This window comes from Dioscorea cayenensis, chromosome 20 (assembly GCF_009730915.1).
Source record: "Dioscorea cayenensis subsp. rotundata cultivar TDr96_F1 chromosome 20, TDr96_F1_v2_PseudoChromosome.rev07_lg8_w22 25.fasta, whole genome shotgun sequence".
Lineage (NCBI taxonomy): Eukaryota > Viridiplantae > Streptophyta > Magnoliopsida > Dioscoreales > Dioscoreaceae > Dioscorea > Dioscorea cayenensis.
In genome coordinates this window covers 29,375,932-29,394,829 of record NC_052490.1, presented here as the reverse complement: position 1 = coordinate 29,394,829, position 18,898 = coordinate 29,375,932, and the positions used below count along the sequence as shown (strand labels likewise).

The 18,898-nt window shown below is 37.8% G+C and overlaps 1 pseudogene; it reads right to left on the bottom strand.

Moving 5' to 3' along the window:
* Positions 1-831: 831 nt before the first annotated feature.
* Positions 832-18,826, bottom strand: LOC120251405 (annotated as a pseudogene).
* Positions 18,827-18,898: the final 72 nt, after the last annotated feature.

The following is an 18,898-nucleotide window of genomic DNA, read 5'->3' as shown; positions in this document are numbered from 1 at the left end:
ATTGGTGGGATATGTCAAACATTGGAAATTCGCAAACCTTGTCACTTCCACTACCTTTGCCATGAGATTTGTTGGAAGCTACCCTTTTGTTTATGTGTCTAGCATCCACACCATCCATTGCTTGAACTAAAGTAGGCACCATGTTTTCCTTAATGCAGAACTCACCGAATAGCCACTCGGCCTCTGTACCCAATTACACTGTCGTGCCACCATTAACCATGGGCCAAAACCATCGCCCTCCTCCCACTGTTGTCCATCTTGAAGGGTCAAACAATCAAGACCCCGGTTGCATGGCTAGCCTTGGCTCCCAAGATTCCAATGGATTCTTAAAATCTCCCAATGTTCGATCCGCAAAAGCATATCATCCAAAAAAAGTACCATCTCCAAACAGAGTCCTAACCCAGCAATGATATGCACTTGGGATGTACCTAACCAAACTGCAAGTGTAACAATAAGCAAGGAGACGCTTATACAAGATAGCCACGAAAACCTTTTGATCAAACTTGCCATACAAAGCATTTTTGAAATTGTTCACTTGCTCTTGTACAGAGACTACTATCCACTCGAACAAAAACATTAATCATATTCTTTAGTTTTTCTAGTATTTCACCTTGGACCCTTGGAGGGTCTTCTTCCTGGGAAGACACCCTAGCAATACTCACCCAAGAGAAACATTTCAATCCAAAGAGGCCAAAAAAGGTGGGGAGGGAAGGGGTCATGCAATCGACCCCCACATGCAATCGACCAAAGGACTTCCAAATCGAGGAGTTTTTTAGCTAAGGAATGTCATTTTGAAGGACTTAGAAACACCTCATGTGTTTAACCCAAAAGTTACCACCATAAGTTGACATAAAGAGGTTCGAGTGCTGCCAATTTTGTTACATGCTTCTTTAAACCATCTAAGTCCCCTTTGACCACCGGCTCTTCTTTTTTAACCTGAAAATCCGAAAGAACAAGGAAATGTTGTTTTATTTCAGCTCAATTCATACAAAGATCCCCAAGAAGAAACAAAGAAATGAGATTTACCATATAAGGGAACATGTTGTGTAAGAAAGCCATTCCATGTCCCCGACGTAGATAGGGCCTAAAGCAATGTAAATTTGAGTGATAATGTTATAACCTAGTGATCAAAAGAGCACAACTATTTCTTCAGGTTCAAGTGGGCACTTTCTTTCTTCCTTTTCCCAGAGTTAGTTTCCAAAGATAAAGACCATCTTGTAAACAACCGCAAGTTAATGGAGAAGAGTCACTCACATTGTAATGACTAGTGTTAGATTTTATATTTTTGGTACTAGTGGGCTCTATATGGGCTCTATATGGGCTTAGGGACCTTACATCAAAAAGTCTCAAGACTTAATGGCTCAACCTCTATACCTATATATAAACCTATTACACTTCTATCACACAATCGATGTGGTACTATATTTCCAACACCCTCCTTCAAGTTTAACTCGGTCGAATTTGCTCAGACTTATACACTAGAGGTCTGTTTACCAGGACTTGTACACTACTTTGTGTCTCAGAGGTCCTACACACATGGAGGTCCTACACATATGGACTTGTACACTACTTGTGTCTCAGAGGTCCTACACATATGGACTTGTACACCACTTAAATATATATTGAGTTCCACTATATTACTCTGATACCATGTTAGATTTTATATTTTGGTACTAGTGGGCCCTAAATATGCTCTATATGGGCTTAGGAGTCTTACACCAAAAAGTCTCAAGACTTAGTGGCTCAATCTCTATACATATATATAAACCCATAACACTTCTATTACACAACCGATGTGGTACTATATTTCCAACACCATCCCTCAAGTTCAACTCTGTCGAACTTGCACAGACTTGTACACCAGAGGTCTGTTTACATAGATTTGTACACTACTTGTGTCTCAGAGGTCCTACACACATGGAGGTCATACACACATAAACTTGTACCACATCGGTGGCTCTACTATATTGCTCTGATACCATGTTAGATTTTATATTTTTCATACTAGTGAGCCCTATATGAGCTCTATATGAGTTTAAGGACCTTACACGAAAAAGTCTCAAGACTTAGTGGCTCAACCCTTATACATATATATAAACCCATAACACTTCTATTACACAACCGATGTGGTACTATATTTCCAACAACTAGACCATTGTTTCTTTCTATATTTATCCATCTTCTCTTTCTCTCTTTGGTTCCCATAAAATTACAGAACAAAAGACCAATTATCCCTTCTTGTATCTCAAGTGAAGTGTTTTGTTGTTAGAGAGAGAACAAAGATTACAAAATCTCTTGCATAAGGAATGATGAGTTCAGATGTAATCTATTGATAAAAAGAGAGGTTACATGAAGGCCGTTGGTTTGTTAGTTTGCATCCTAATTCTTGATACCAAAGGATTTGTTATTTCTTCAACTTCTGGCAAAAATCTCAAAGCATGATTGGTAACCATGTATCTCAATCTGTTGATTTCTTATGGAACATTTGTATACCTGAAAATTTGTAAGTCTCTTAGTAATGAAGGCGTGTTCGAAGAAAAGTAAGAAGTTTGATGGACTTCAACCACAGCTTGGGTAAATATGGCAATATCCCCACCCTGTCTATAAAGGGCTTTAGGACCAGTATTTTCTTTGCCTTGATTCTTGGTAATTCATTGTCAAGATAATGCTTGGATGACACATAATTTGGGATATTTTTGACAATTCTGTAGCAGAATTATGAGTATTACATTATATGCCAATGACACATTAACAAATGCCTTTTTCATGTGCTTTCGAGTGATGAAATGTATTTCTAAGCAGCAGGTCTAACATGTACATGAAATATACATCATGCCCCAACCCAAATCCAGGCATGTGGTAACCGCAGCAATATCTTGAAATAGGTGATATACAAATTCACTTCTTCAAAACATCACTAGGCTACTAATATCCTATGAATAGGTTTTCTGTAAAATAATAGAAAATGCAAATCATAGGAATTTTCTCAAACCATCAAGCCCACATAGGTTTACACATATAATAAATTAAAACACAAAAATTACATAAATTCACAAGACAAAGATAAAAATACAAATTTTCAAATCATTCTTGTAGGTCCCCTACTACAATAGCAAATAAAAGTTGACCAGCAATACATGCAAAACAAGATGTTGAAAAACTTAGCACAAGTACACGGTAAGTTAAGAAGACAAGTCTGAAAAATATAAGAATGAGATATTATGAGTAACAAAGTTACTCAGTGAGCGGATAAACATGTAACAAAATAAACAATTTCATCTAAACAAGGATAAATAGAAAACATATTTTTAAACCCTAAATACTGAAAAGAGACAGAAATAACAAAGGATTTGCTAAAAATTTAGCTTGAACTTGGCCATGGTCGCGGTTAAATCCGAGCCCATCAGGATTGCTACCTAAACGTTAGCCACTAAGACCACACACGTGAATCATGACTGATAAGTGCTTGTGCGATATGAATGTGAAGCGTTCATTCCTTATGTTGAGCATTACTTTTCTCAGGTTTTTACATTAATATGTGTGTTTTTATGTTACTTTTACGCAGGTAGGGCTGTGAGGCCGAGTATGAAGGAAATAGGCCAATGTGGATCATAATGCACCTATTTTGGAGGAGATCTTGCTAAGGTTCAAACGCGAAGACATAGGACAGGTGTGAGATGCTAGAGTGTGTGCCAATCTCCCTGTATTTGAGTTTGCACAACCATTTGGAGGGGCACAAGGGCAGTCACACTCAAGCATTCCGACTTATGCACATAGAACAAGATCTCCATCAACTTATCCGTCATTGAAAAAGCAAAGCGATCCACGGCATAAACGTGTGCCCGTTTATGTTACCTCGATGAAAAGTGGATTCGGGAGTATTTTTGGCATAGTACCGTAGCAGGTATTGTAGCAAACATTGTAGCAGTTACTGTTCACAGCCGGCCGAAAATAACAGAAACAGAGAATCCACACGGGCATGTGGAAATTATCCACGCCCGTGTGGAAATTTCACACAGGCGCGTGTAGCGTCCACGCCCGTGGAGTTGCCCGATTCCAGCCCTATTTAAAGCCGATTTAGCCTCGATTTTGGTATTCTTTTCTCCATCTTTTCCCCAACTTGTGAGAGGGCTTCGGCTAGAGTTTCGAGGGGTATTGGCCAAGGTTTTGGAGAGGTTCTATGGCTCCGACATCGTGATTCCATTAGGAAGAAGGTTGGTAGGGGAGCTTCCATCGAGGCGTATCCTATACCGGACGAAGGAATCCTTGGACGACGAGTAGAGAACTTTCCACAAGACCATCGACATGACCATCGAGGGGGTTTCTTTATGGATTCATTGCTTTTACATTCGATTTCTTTGATTGTACTAAGCTCCATGGAGAGCTAAACCCCTAGTGGGTACTTGGATGATTGTGAACCCTAGGATGTATTCGTTTCATTGAACTTCTTTATTATGCTTTCAATAAATTGGTGTTTATTGTGAGTTCCAACCTTGAATGCTTGATTGTATGAACATTTCCCCTAGAGTGACACTAGGGTTGAGAGTTCTTGTTGATAACTTTGTGAGTGAGTGACACACCACGAGCGTTAGACAAAACTAGGTTGGAGAGGGTTGAGAGGGTGAGTCGAGAGGTACAGGAGCGTCCCCTTTTCCCTCCGACGTGATAGATTCTACCTCCGTTCTTCGAGTTCTTTGTGGCCATAATAGAGTGAATGATCTAAGGGATGAACCTCCGCTGGGGCCTAGTTGCGCGTGCAATGGAGTAAAGCGTTGAGAGGATCTTAGTATCTAGGGCTTAATTGTGGCTAGGGACCTTCCGCCTGGACCAAAGGGTTAGGTCTATATTTAGGAAGAGATTTATCACTTGGAATCCCTAGAGCTCATTGCAACTCTATGCGAGTGCGAGGTGTTGAGATTGTTCGATTTCTCCTCCGGGACATGTATAGAGTTAGGCATAGTTGACCTTAGATTTGGGACTATGTATGTAAGGATTTCCACGACTCACCATTGCATTGATTAGGAAGCATAATAGAGAGTTCTTGCACTTGAAGCGATTATCCTAGGTGAAGCATTATCCTAGTACCCCATCTTTATCGATTGCCTTACCTTCTTCTTACTTTTGCTCTTTCACTTGTTGATTTTATTGTTGAGAATTGAATCAATTTCACACCTATCACAATTGATCTTCCACATAGCTAAGAATCAAATTAAGTATTTTCACTCCCTACTCCCTGTGGATTCGACCCCGCTCACCCGTGATTATTACTTCGACAAGCCTGTGCACTTGCGGGATATAAGCAAGGGGAACTTGTCAATGACGTCCCAATTTTACTAGAGGTACCCACCAATATTCCCCCATTACAATTTCTCAGCACCTCATAAATGGGTTCAAATATATCGGTTACCCACGCCGCCTCTCGATAGGCCAAGCCGTGAGGACCCCAAATGTAGTATGAAGAGCTCTAGGCCCCGCGTCACCATAAAATTACATCATGCAGAAATACAAATAATGTATGCAAGGAAATATTAAGCATGGCTCAAATCACCATACACCCATGATTATATTGAATGCACAACATAGAAATAACAGATAAATGATAATATATAATGATGGATGAAAATAAAACAAGCTAAGCAAGTTTATATCATGTTTGAATAAATGAACAGTATACTAAGGTCAAACCAATATAAAGCATTCACTATGAACCAAAATAACATCTCAAGCCTTTTATGCAAAAAAATACATACATAGACCTATGTATATGGATATATACAACCAAACCACATCAAACTTTCTTTAGCAAGTAAGACATAACATAAATCCACTACAATTTCAAGGGTGGTTTGACATACTTCGCTTACTTAACGAATTAAATTATCTACGTACCCCCTTTAGAGCTAAAGGAATTCAATCCGATGTAGTTTTTTTACAAACACAAATATAACCATTTACACCAGTCACTAAATAACAAATTATAAAATACTCTCTTAATACTATAGTGACTCTCTAGAGTAGCTGCCACAATATCTTGCATAGTAGTACCATAATAGGCCATAGAAAACTACAATACTAACTATAAATTTTATGGGTATTACCATGCACTTAACATTTTGTTTGACCATTCTCAACTCACAACCTTAACAACCTCAACAACCTTCTCAAAGCTCTTGGAATTCTAACTTAGAATTCTTCTTATGGTTACCTAACTACATGCATGCACACCAACAAAAGCCCAGCCACATGAGCAATAACAGCATGTAGAAGCTACACCATCTCCATGAATTCAAGAGTATCATCATGTCTGTCATAATAGTGGTGGGTGTTAATAGAATCAAATTTTGGCAATTGGTTGTAACCTCTCACCTTTAACCCTTAGCTTTCTTCTCATCATTCCCCCTTCCTTTCCTTTTTTTTCTTATTCTTTTATTTCCTCTTTCAAGACCAGAATCTTTTCCTCCAAGAAATCATTAACTTCTAACCTTCACATGGAACAAAACAACATTTCTTGATGCTCCAACCAATATTGCCCGATAATTCCACAAAAGGGAATCTAATGTTATATTGCTTTGAGTACTACAATATTGTAGACTACAACGCTGCATGTGAATCGAATGTTTTAAAATAGTACACAACATCACTCATAGACAAACTAGTATAACATTGCTGTGATGGCCCAGACCAAACCTACAGTGTAAACCATAGTAATTACCTACAGAGCAAGGATATTTGTAAGCTACATTGGAGATTTCAAAACTTGTATGTAGTTATATACCCATTTTTTTTAATACTAATATATATGTGTGTGTATATATACCCACACAAGTATCTACAAACTTATTCTTTACTTCTAAAAAAATAAAATGCCAAGATCACTCAAATTAGGCACACTTTTCTTATTAAATATATGGCCCTCGCATGTACAAGTTATGCTTAAACAAAAGCTTTCCTACCAAGTCAAACATACAAATACACGCATATGCTTTTGATAGTTCAAAAGTACATACCAATACAAGTTACAATTCTCCATGATCCATACAACACCTCCCAGTGTTCTAGACTAACGGCATATAAGAACATTTAATATTCTAACTAAGGAGATTTATAATACGGAGATACAACATATAAATCACTAGGGTCAATAACAACAATAATCTGAACAATGTTATTATCAACACCAACATCAAGATGGTGACTGCTTCCCACATGCTTTAGGAGTTCTATGATAGCCTCACCTTATTACTAAGCACACTTTGAGGTAACAATTCCTTGCTCATGTAGGACTTCAATCCCTGGTGTTAGAAAGTAACACCACACCTCTAAGCTTCGAACCGGTCTCCATTTCTTCTACCTCTCACTCCTTTCACCCCTCTCATATCTCACTCTCTTCCCTTTCTTCACATTCCCCAGCCATCCTTGATAAAAATAAATAAAAAGAAAAAGGGTAGAACTTTTATGTTGTTACAGTAAATTACAATAACATTAAGCTAACTTTAGCATATAACTATTATTAAATTACCAAACTACTCATGAATACATCTCATATCAATACTCACAACCAACCTTGATTACAAAGTAATTTCCTTTCAACACTCACTCACAAGAATAACCATATGTCCCACCTAACATAGCACACATGCATACATAAACCACTTTACACATGCCAACATATATATATATATATATATAGTCACATATGCTTATACAAGCTAAGCATCTCTTCCACTTCTCCTTCATAATGTCTACAAAGGGTACATGTGCAGGCTCAAGTAATATATGAATTTCAAGACCTCTATGTACCATTTCCTCCATATCTTTCACCGCACTTAACTAAATCACATGATTCCTTCTTCTAAGACAACTAGACTCAAAGAGTCACCCCACATTAAACTTTTAGATTATTCAAAGTAGCCCTAAAATTATGGCATCCATTCAAACTTTTCCTAAATTGCTGCAAATTTGCTGCTCAGACATCACTCGTTCATGCATAAATATATTTGGAGGTACATCCCCAAATGAAATGAAATTTTGCAGATGGGTAGTTAGGATAATCGCGAGTAATTTTTTTTGTTTAATACTTCCCCAAATTCCATCTCCAAGTGTAAGAAAAATCCTACTAACCCTGAAGATTCTACACAAAGACATCACCCTACATAAGCACATTAAATGAATCATAACTCCTAATCTACAAATCCAATAGACCTGAAATTTTACAAGTTGAAAGTCAAGATGATAAAGACTATCTTCTATATTGAGCACTTTGTCTAATTCCACTTAGTGAATCCTAAATTTATCACACAATCTGCAGGCCTGCATGCCAATGCCTCCAGGTCATGCCAAATAAAAAGGATTATATCTCCTGGGATACATGGCCAATAAATATGAAATTTTGCAGGTAGCTAGTTTAAACAACTAACTACAACTTTTCAGTTTAAACCCCCTTCAAATTCTTCCTCTATAACCTCCAGATTTTGGACAAAATTCCAGCAGCTCATCAATAACTATAACCTGAAAAATTCACTCTTTAGCAATTCCATGTATGACAGTGTCTAATTCTAGTCCATTTACTCATTAAATGGACTAGAATTAGCAGCCACACTCAGCAGCCACACTCAAAAAAAGATTCTACACAAAGACATCCTTCTTGCATTGTCCTTCATCACATACTCTCTTACACTTAGCAGCCACACTCAAAAAAAGATAAATAACACACCTCCCAACTTCTCATTCATCCACTATAATACACATCCATGAAAACATAAAGAGAGAACCACAACATGCCTATAATATATACCACACTTATGTAATGATGAGAATAAAAATAAATATAATAATAACAATAATAATTATTATAATACAAAGACATATTTGCACATGTCATGCTTTGACCATTAATGACATCCTCCAAATTTCTCCTTTTGGAGGTACAATAACTCCAACCAAAGATGTCAATAAAATGATGACCTCTTGTAAGCATTGCACAACTAATTTCAAACACAAAGTATAAAGAATTCAAAGGAAACTCTTAGCCACACTCAACACCTTCAAATTCTTATGTTTTAAACCAAAATATGGAGAGATTCAAGCAAATTACACTGTTAGAAGAAGAGAGAATGAGAAAGTGGAACAAGTCTATCTTCTTGAACAAGTTACAAGAGTGACTCTTTGGGTCTCTTTGGGTCTACATATAGAGCATGATAAGTATACATATATGTCTATATATACATATATATGTATACATATAGATACAATACAATAATACATCTAACACCTTCCCTCAAACTCAAAACGGGTTGAACGGCTTGAGTTTGGATAACACGAAATAAATAGAGCAGCAATAGGAGAGTGACTGAATGACGAGCTGAGAAGATCGGATGCGCGTTGTGGCAAATTGAGCACAAAACCGGATAAACACAAATCCGGCAAACAATCCGATAACGAAAGTTCGTGAGAATGTGCAACGCCGGCCAAAAAACAAACCAAATGGTCCAATCCGACAAAGGAAGTTCGTGAAAACTTGCAATGCCGGCCAAGAAACAATCTGACAACGAAAGTTCGTAATAACTTCAACGTCGGCCAAGAGACAATCCGACAAGGGAAGTTCATCACATCTGCAACGTCAGCCAAAAAAAACCGCCAAAAAGACAAATTCGGTAAAAACCGGCGAAATCAAGAAACAAACCGGCAAAGAAACATTAAGATGAAACAAGTAAGGGACAACGCACACTATAGGAAATAGTAACAGGAATAACTGACACTGTAGGGGAAATAGTAAGGAAACAAGTGGGAAACAACGGGCACTGTATGAGAACAAGTGGGCAACAAGTTTGAAATGCCTGGAATCTAGGAATGGGATGGATTGGCGGACCCTAGCAAATTTAGCACCATCTTGTTTGGAAAAAATTCTACAAATAAAGAATGACCCACCATTTTGTCAGCTTGTGTTTGTGGGATTTGAATGATGAGACAAATGTCCTTCTCGAGACGTTGAATGGCACGTGAAAGATTCAATTGGTCAAGGCGTGAATACACTTGAATGGATCGGCCGGAGAAGTTGGTGTTGTGTGGTGGCCGGAGATGGTAAAGGGCTAAAAGCGATCACCAATGAAGAATAAACGACCTTGACAGCGAAGGGCCGTCGAAGAGCGAAGTCCAACAAGAAGAATGATCAGAGCTACGACGATTCAGACTGAATTCCAGCAAAATGAAAATATCGGCGACGAGCTAACAAAAAACCGACAAAGATGGGCGGATCCTCAGATCGGCGGTAGTGGCAGCACGAACGGCGTGGGGGGAGTGTCAAAGAGGTTGAGCGTGGTGGCTGAGAGGGAAGTTCTTGGGAGGGACAGCGGTGCCGGGGAGAAACCTTCTTTTTATTATTATTATTATTATTATTATTATTATTATTTAATAACACTAGACGGGTGAAGGTAAAGAAAGGAAGCGTCACATCCGACGAAGGTGCATAACTGGAAAATAGAGACAAATCTGGTGAAAGAGAAAAATCAGGCAAATAAAGACAAATCCAGCATATTTTTTTTTTATTGACTGAATGTAAGATAATGTGAAGAGATCCAATGAGATAGCAACAAATCTCGTGAAGGAAAGACAACTGACTGATTTTTTTAATAAAATGACAAAGCCAGCAAAGAAGGGACAGATCCGGTTAAGCGAAGACCAATCTGACAAAGAATCCGGTGTAGGAGGGAAACACGCGATGGGCTCGGGGGCTGGCGGAGGGGTAGGAAAAAAAACACCAAGCTCTCTGATACCATGATAGAAGATGGATATGTATTTAGCCAACCTAACTATGTATGACCCCTTTGGGTCATACTTATAGAACAAACAAGTATACATAACCACCCCCCACCCCCTTTCAAATGTTGACAAAGGGAGGCTCAGCTTGAGAAAGAGGCCGGCGAGAGAGAGGGAGAGATAGCCGACTGTGCGCACAGTGGAAGAGAGAAGGGAGGTGGTGGTGGCCGGAGGAATCTAGGCGTCTAATACCATGTTAGAAGAAGAGAGAATGAGAAAGTGAAACAAGTCTATCTTCTTGAACAAGTTACAAGAGTGACTCTTTGGGTCTACATATAGAGCATGATAAGTATACATATACGTCTATACATACATATACATGTATACAAATAGATACAATACAATAATACATCTAACAACACCAACTCATAGATTTTAGAAAAAAAAACAAAAAAACAAAATCTTTGACTTCTCCTTCTTTCCTATTTCTCATTCCTTTCTTTTTTCTGCAAACATCTCTTCGCCTTCTGAAGATTTTCCAGCCCTAGTTACCCTTCCACCCCTCTCTCCAATTAGAAGCTCAAAGAAATTTAAAGAAGGCTCTCGTAGCTATAGTAATCATTGATTGTCTAACACCTAAGACAATATATCAAAAAGCATTTTGAATGGCTTTTCCATAAAACAGTTCAGATACATAGTGATGATAACCTCTATCAGTCAAAATAACAAAATCAATGGCTTCATAAGAGCTACCCTACATTAAGAAACTAAATAGAAATGGAGAATTGCAGTATGACTTTTGGATACTCAGGCAGTAAAAGTTATGAAGAAAAGATGTAACAATACACACACCTATGGCTATTATACAACAGATCTTTGTTAACAATCCGGTCAAGGGTTTCTCGCACAATACACACATCATCTTTCAAGTAATCAATGAAATGGTCTACATCATATGCATCTTTAAACTTCATATAAGCATACATCACTTGAGTTATGATGTGATGCAAAGATATCAATTGTTCATTATTGCTTCCTCAAAATCAAACCAAAATCCCTTCAATCAAAGCCTAAATTTATTTTCATTGAGTTAATGATGCAGTCAAAGAAGCCACTGACTAATGAAAGATAAGCAAGAATTATATGATCTTGAAGACCATACACACATCTCATCTCCCTAGATTGGATCTTGAACAAGAATTGGCAAGACTAGAGTAGCATTCAATAATTTTGCAATAGCAACAACACTGCATATATGCAATAAACCAAAGCTGGGCAGTTATAATTACTACACTAACCAACCTACATAGTTCATATAGGAAAATATACATCTAATAACTAAATCCAGATAGGAACAAGCTACAGTTGTTTAAGGGCAAGAAGAACCAACCAAGAAACCTCTGAATTAGAGCACAACTTCTACTCCAAAGTCTCCAAAGATAGTCATAAGATATTTGTGTTAGATGTAGATTGTATATTGTAGTTTTTGAGAAAAGGATTATGCCCTTCTTAATTTCATTGATAGACCAAATAGGTCTTATATAGGAGAAAAAGATTACATACAAAAAATCAGATCCTAGAAAATAGGATTTGATTGCTAATAATTAGATCCTAGAAAATAGGATCTGATTGCTAAAAATAAGGAAACTAATTCCTAATTACAGTTATACAATCGTGACTAATTATTTACATATCTTTGACTTTTCTACACTCCCCCTCAAGTTGGTGCGTATATATCATACATGCCCAACTTGCTTACAAGCAAGTCAAATGAGGACTTGAACAACCCCTTGGTTAGAATGTCTGCAGTTTGGTCTTCAGATGCAACAAAGGGAATACAAATAACTCCTGCTTCCAAGTTTTCTTTCATGAAATGCCGATCTATTTCAATGTGTTTTGTTCGATCATGCTGAACTGGATTCTGCGCAATGCTTATTGCTACTTTGTTGTCACAGTATAACTTCATAGGTAGTTCCAATTCAAGTCTAAGATCTTCAAAAATCCTCTTAATCCATAGAAGTTCGCATATGTCGTTTGCCATAGCTTGGTACTCGGCTTCAGCACTGCTACAAGCTACGACAGTTTGTTTCTTGCTTCTCCATGTCACGAGATTCCCCCACACAAAGGTACAATAACCAGAAGTAGATTTCCTATCAGTGACTGATCCTGCCCAATCCGCATCCGTGAAAGCTTCAATTGTTTGTTTTCCCCCTTTTTTGAAGATTAATCCTTTGCCATGACAACCTTTCAAGTATCTGAGGACAACAATCCCACGCTTAGATCTAGCTATTTCCTCTGTGACACAACAATCCCACGCTTAGATCTAGCTATTTCCATAGCCAAGAAGTATTTCATCTCTCCAAGATCTTTGACTTCAAATTCTTTTGAAAGTCGAACCTTCATCTTCTCAATCTCCTCATAATCATCACCTGTGATAAGAATATCATCCACATAAACTATCAAAGCTGTGATCTTACCATACTTGGAGAGGCGAGTAAATAAGGTATGATCCGATTATGCTTGATTGTAGCCTTGATTCTTTACAACTACAGTAAATTTCTCAAACCAAGCCCTAGGAGATTGCTTCAGCCCATACAAAGCTTTCTCTAGGCGGCAGACCTTGGAACCAAACTTGTGTTCAAATCCAGGTAGAGGTAGCATGTAGACTTCCTCTTCCAACTTGCCATTTAGAAAGGCATTTTTTATATCAAACTGGCGTAGAGGCCAATCTAGATTTGCTGCCACAGAGAGTAGAATTCGAACTGTGTTTAATTTAGCAACAGGAGTAAATATTTCTGTATAATCTATACCGTAGGTTTGGGTAAAGACCTTGGCCACTAGACGAGCTTTGTATCGTTCCAGAGATCCATCACTGTTGAACTTTGGAGTAAACACCCATTTACACCCAACTGTAGGAATTCCCTTTGGAGGCTACTCAACTTTCCATGTCGATTTTTTTCTCAAGAGCATCCATCTCCTCTAAAAACAGCCATTCTCCACTCGGGACTTTTTAAGAGCTTCCCCAGATATTATTAGGAACTTGAACAACAGATACATTAGTGGTAAAGTCAGACTATTGGGATGAGAGATGTTTATTAGACACATAATTAGATAAGGGGTATTTGACACATGAGCGTTTTTCTTTCCTAAGAGCAATTGGAAGATCTAGAGTTGGATCACATGACTTACTAGAAGGTGGCGCCGGGTTCCGGGTTCGGATGTCGGATAGTTTGTGAGTTTGTTCGGTTGATCGCTTGAATGGTGGATTCTCCGAGAATAAACTTTCCCAAATCTATTTTCCATTTGAACATTGTTTTTATTTTGAAAAGATTGATGAGATGCTTGTGGCAACACAAGATCAGAGTTCAAGTTAGGTTGTCCATTACTTTGAGGGATTAAATTTTCAGGAATTAAAGTTTGATTAGATAACCAGTTTAATTTCTCGTGAATCAATATTTGATTAGAATTCGAGTCTTCTATTTTATTCTCCCCCTGAAGATGAGAATGGAAAAAAGGAATGTTTTCAAAGAAATTGACATCCATTGAAATAAATAATTTCTTTGAATTCGGGTGATAACATTTAAAACCTTTTTGATGAGAGGCAAGACCAACAAACACACATTTTATAGCCTTCGGATCAAGTTTGCTACTCTTTTTATTTGGATTTTTTTTAAAAACAGTGCATCCAAACATTTTTAAAGGCATGGAATGGAATAGGCGTGATTGAGGAAAAAAAGATTGTAGCATATCAATTGGCTTCTTTAATTTGAGAATCTTAGATGGCATTCTATTTATTAAAGAAGTAGCATGCAAAATGGCATCTCCCCATAAGTATTTAGGAACATTTGCAGAAAACATTAAAGCCCTACCAACTTCAAGGAGATGTCGATTTTTTCTCTCAGAAACACCATTTTGAGCAGGTGTGTCATTGCATGAACTCCGTTGTACAATTCCCTTTTCCGAAAAAAACTTTCCCTAACATTGTGCAAAATACTCCCGACCATTGTCACTTCGAAAAATTTGAATTTTAGCACCAAATTGAGTAAAAATCATGTTATAAAAGTTCTTGAAAATAGAGGGTACCTCACTTTTTTCTTTAAGAAGAAAGGTCCAACACACACGTGTATGATCATCAATAAAAGTTATAAACCATCGATATCCTTTACAAGTAGTGACACGGGATGGACCCCAAATATCACTATGAATTAAAGCAAAAGGTTTCGAAGGTTTATACGAGAGTGGATGATAAGAACTTTTACTCATTTTTGCCAACACACAAATATCACAATTAAAGGATGAGGGATTTTTATTGCCAAACAAACCAGGGAACAAATGTTTTAAGTAGAAGAAACTTGGATGACCCAATCTATAGTGCCACAAATAAATATCATAAATATTCAAACTAGAAACAGTATTTAAACAGGAAATCGATTGAGTTACTTTATTTTTGGTGAATCCATCAGCCAAGAAATACAATCCTTCAGACCCCCAAGCTTGTCCAATCATCTTCCCCGAGGCCGACTCCTGAAAGACACAGGTAGAAGGTGAAAAAACAGCCTTACAACCAAGATCAGTTGTGAGTTTGCTAATGGATATTAAGTGACACGATAAACTCGGAACATGAAGGACATTAAAAAGGGTTAGGATGGGAGAAATTTTAATATCCCCAATACCAGCAATAATAAAGAAAGAACCATCAGCAATACGAACTCGTTTATTTCCTGCACACGGTTTATAAGAGGAAAACTGACGCGAACAACCAGTCATGTGATCAGAGGCACCTGAATCAATAATCCAAGTGCAGTTTTGTGTGGAACAATGAAAGGAAGAGATTAAAGAATTATTACCGGCTGATTTTGCAATGGAACAGGAAGGATCTTGAGATTGAGAAGGAATTAATTTCAGCAATTGCTCAACTTGTTCCCGAGTGAAGGAGGGTTGTTCAATTGGAGAAGGATGGTCACGAGAAGCGTCGGTCATAGCGTGAAGAGCCCTTTCATGGCGAGGTTTCCCAGCAGTCGGCTTGCCATGGAGTTTCCAACATGTCTCACGAGTGTGCCACATCCGCTTGCAATAATCACAATATAGTCTCTTCTTTTTGTCATTGTCAGTACTTCGACTAATGAGGGCAGAGGCAAAAGAATCAGGACCGGTTGTAGTGGAATCAATGTCGACATACATTGTCTTCTTGCGAAGTTCTTTAAGTCGAATTTCCGAGAAGACTTCTCGGATCGAGGGAAGAGGTTTACAGCCAAGGATCCTCCCTTTGACCTCATTAAGGTTGCGATGAACACCAGCCAAGAACATAAACACACGATCATTCTCCTCTTTCTTCTTCTGGCGCACGCAATCGGAAGGGCTCTCCCACTGGTCATCATAACAGTGATCAAGCTCTTGCCATAATGAAACCATCTCGTTGTAATAGGTCGTAACATCTCGAGACCCTTGTTTGGATTGCCATAAACGAGTCTTCAATTCAAAGATCTGAGAAGAGTTCTCAAGATCGGAATAGGTGGCTTTAACTGATTCCCAGACCTCCTTGGCAGATTTCATAAAAAGATGCGGCTTAGCAATGGAAATCTCCATTGAATTAAGAAGCCACGCAGTAACTAAGGAGTTCTCTGAACGCCAAGCCCGATAAGAGGGATCATTGGAATCAGGTTCAGCAATTTCTCCTGTCAAATAGCCAAGTTTTCCACGGCCATCAATGGCCGCCCTAACGATCGAGACCACTCAAGATAATTTCGTCCCATTCAAGCGATGAACAAGAACTTGCATGGACGAGTGAGAAGAATCCATATTAGAGGAAACTAAAGGAACAAAAAGTAGTGGTCGAATCCGGTGTTCTGGAGTCGGTGGTAGAGGAGGCCATTTAAAAAAAGAGGAAAAAAAGGTTACTGCAAAAGAACCTGGCTCTCATACCATGTAGTTTTTGAGAAAAGGATTATGCCCTTCTTAATTTCATTAATAGACCAAATAGGTCTTATATTGGAGAAAAAGATTACATACAAAAAATCAGATCCTAGAAAATAGGATCTGATTGCTAATAATTAGATAGAAAATAAAATCTGATTTCTAAAAATAAGGAAACTAATTCCTAATTACAGCTATACAATCGTGACTAATTATTTACATATCTTTGACTTTTCTACATATATGCATGTATACATGTATATGTATGTATAAACGTATATGTATGTATGGATGTGTATGTATACTTGTTCATTTCTATATGTAGACCCAAAGGGTCATACATGCATGCTGTTCAAGGAATGAGGACTTGATCCATTCTATCAATTTGATCTCCACTGGACAGAAAGATTTGAGTATTAGCATTTGATAAAAGGTAGATTTTTCATGTTCCCCAAAAACAAAGAGTAAATAAACCTATCAAGCTATTCAGTTCTTCTAACATGATGTTAATAACAAAGAACAAGATTTCTCAATCATAAAGATCAGTTATAAATATCTCCTCACATTTTGCTATGCAAAAAGAGCCCAGGTCATAATAGGGTTGATATGTCAAATAGATTCTTAATCTTGTGGGTGCTTATGAATCATGAGTCCATGCTATTTAAAAGAACATTAAAATTTACGATGTGACTGGTGAAGCATTAACAAAAGAAAATGAATATATCTACTGTTAAGTCATAACAAAAGTAAACAAGCCTTACAGCCACCAGCTGTTAATTTAAACCTCCCTCAGCATAGATGAGAATGTATCCTATAGTCTCATTTTCTGGATGAATACGTGCTACATTATACACCATGTTAATCACTTGCTTATCAAGAACTGCAAAATGAAAGAGAACAAAGAAGATTATGGAGGGAAAAAAACATTATGTTTTAACAAGAGAAACATTTAAAACCACATAAAGAGGCGGCTAATTTACCAGACATAGATTGTTCAGAAGCCATCAACTGCTTTCAAAATACTGCACATAACAAATTTAAGACTAAACTTTCCAGCAAGGGCGAAATAAATCAATAAATCGCAGGCTTCCATTTCATGATGCAGTATATAAAAAATAAAAGAAAAAAGAACCGCATGAGATAATTCTTTACTTGATGGCTCATTTTTCTGAAGCTCAACACATTCCTTCCATGAGGTGGTAGCAGAAAAGGGATTCTGTCAAAGTGAATGCCAATATTGAGTGCCTAAAGCCCACAATATTGAATAAAAACATCAATACATGAACATGAGATAGCACATGTGCAGTCTGCAATGCTTACAACATCTCAAATGAACATCAAACCTATTTGTGAAACTCACTTTCGAACAGTTGAATAACCAGTCTCTCGTCTCTTGTGCACTGGTATGGCTTGCTCTGAAATATGAAATGAGATATAATGTAAAGTATGCCAATCTCGATGATGTAATAACTTTTAGCATCAAAAATGCATGTTATATCTAGGAAAAAGTGGAATCAATCTCTGTGAATTCTAACAAAGATCAAGGAAAAGAAAATGACAACATTAATACAAATTTGTCAAGGCCAAATTAATTTAACATTAGAATTATAGATAATGATCACAATAACCTTCAAAATCATCAATACTTAAAAGAGCAAAATTCAAGATTAAGTGCTCAAGAAACGACATCTTGTAAGCAAAAAAAGAGGAAATTTTAGTCAGAAATTAATGGAAGGAACCAGCCATCAGCCCTAACGAGCAAGAATCAAAATCTATCGTACAGAACGACTCAAAAACTCCAGCATTGACATTTCAAGCATGCAACCCCATATAAAGCACCGGAAAACAGGATCCGATTCAAGAAACAGAAATAAATCTTGAAAGAACACTGACGAAACCTAGAAATGGTAAAGAAATACCTCGCTCTTGTGATAGAGAGAGGGAGATTACCTCGCTCTCGCGCATATGGTAAAGAAATGGTAAGAGTATATTTAGAAAAACTAGGAAGAAGATGATGTCCTTAACGGTGCTCGAACCGAAAGGCAATAGGCCGAGGGCCAGGGCCGGCGCCATGATCTCTGTCCCCGAACTCCGGATCGTCGTCAGAACTGGGGAGATGTAAACTTCGATCTCCTCTTTGGCGCAGCTTCTCGACCATCGCCGGAATCGAGGAAGGACATGGGGTTAGATCGGGTTAAACGCGGGAAGAGGACGGTGGCGTTTAAATTAC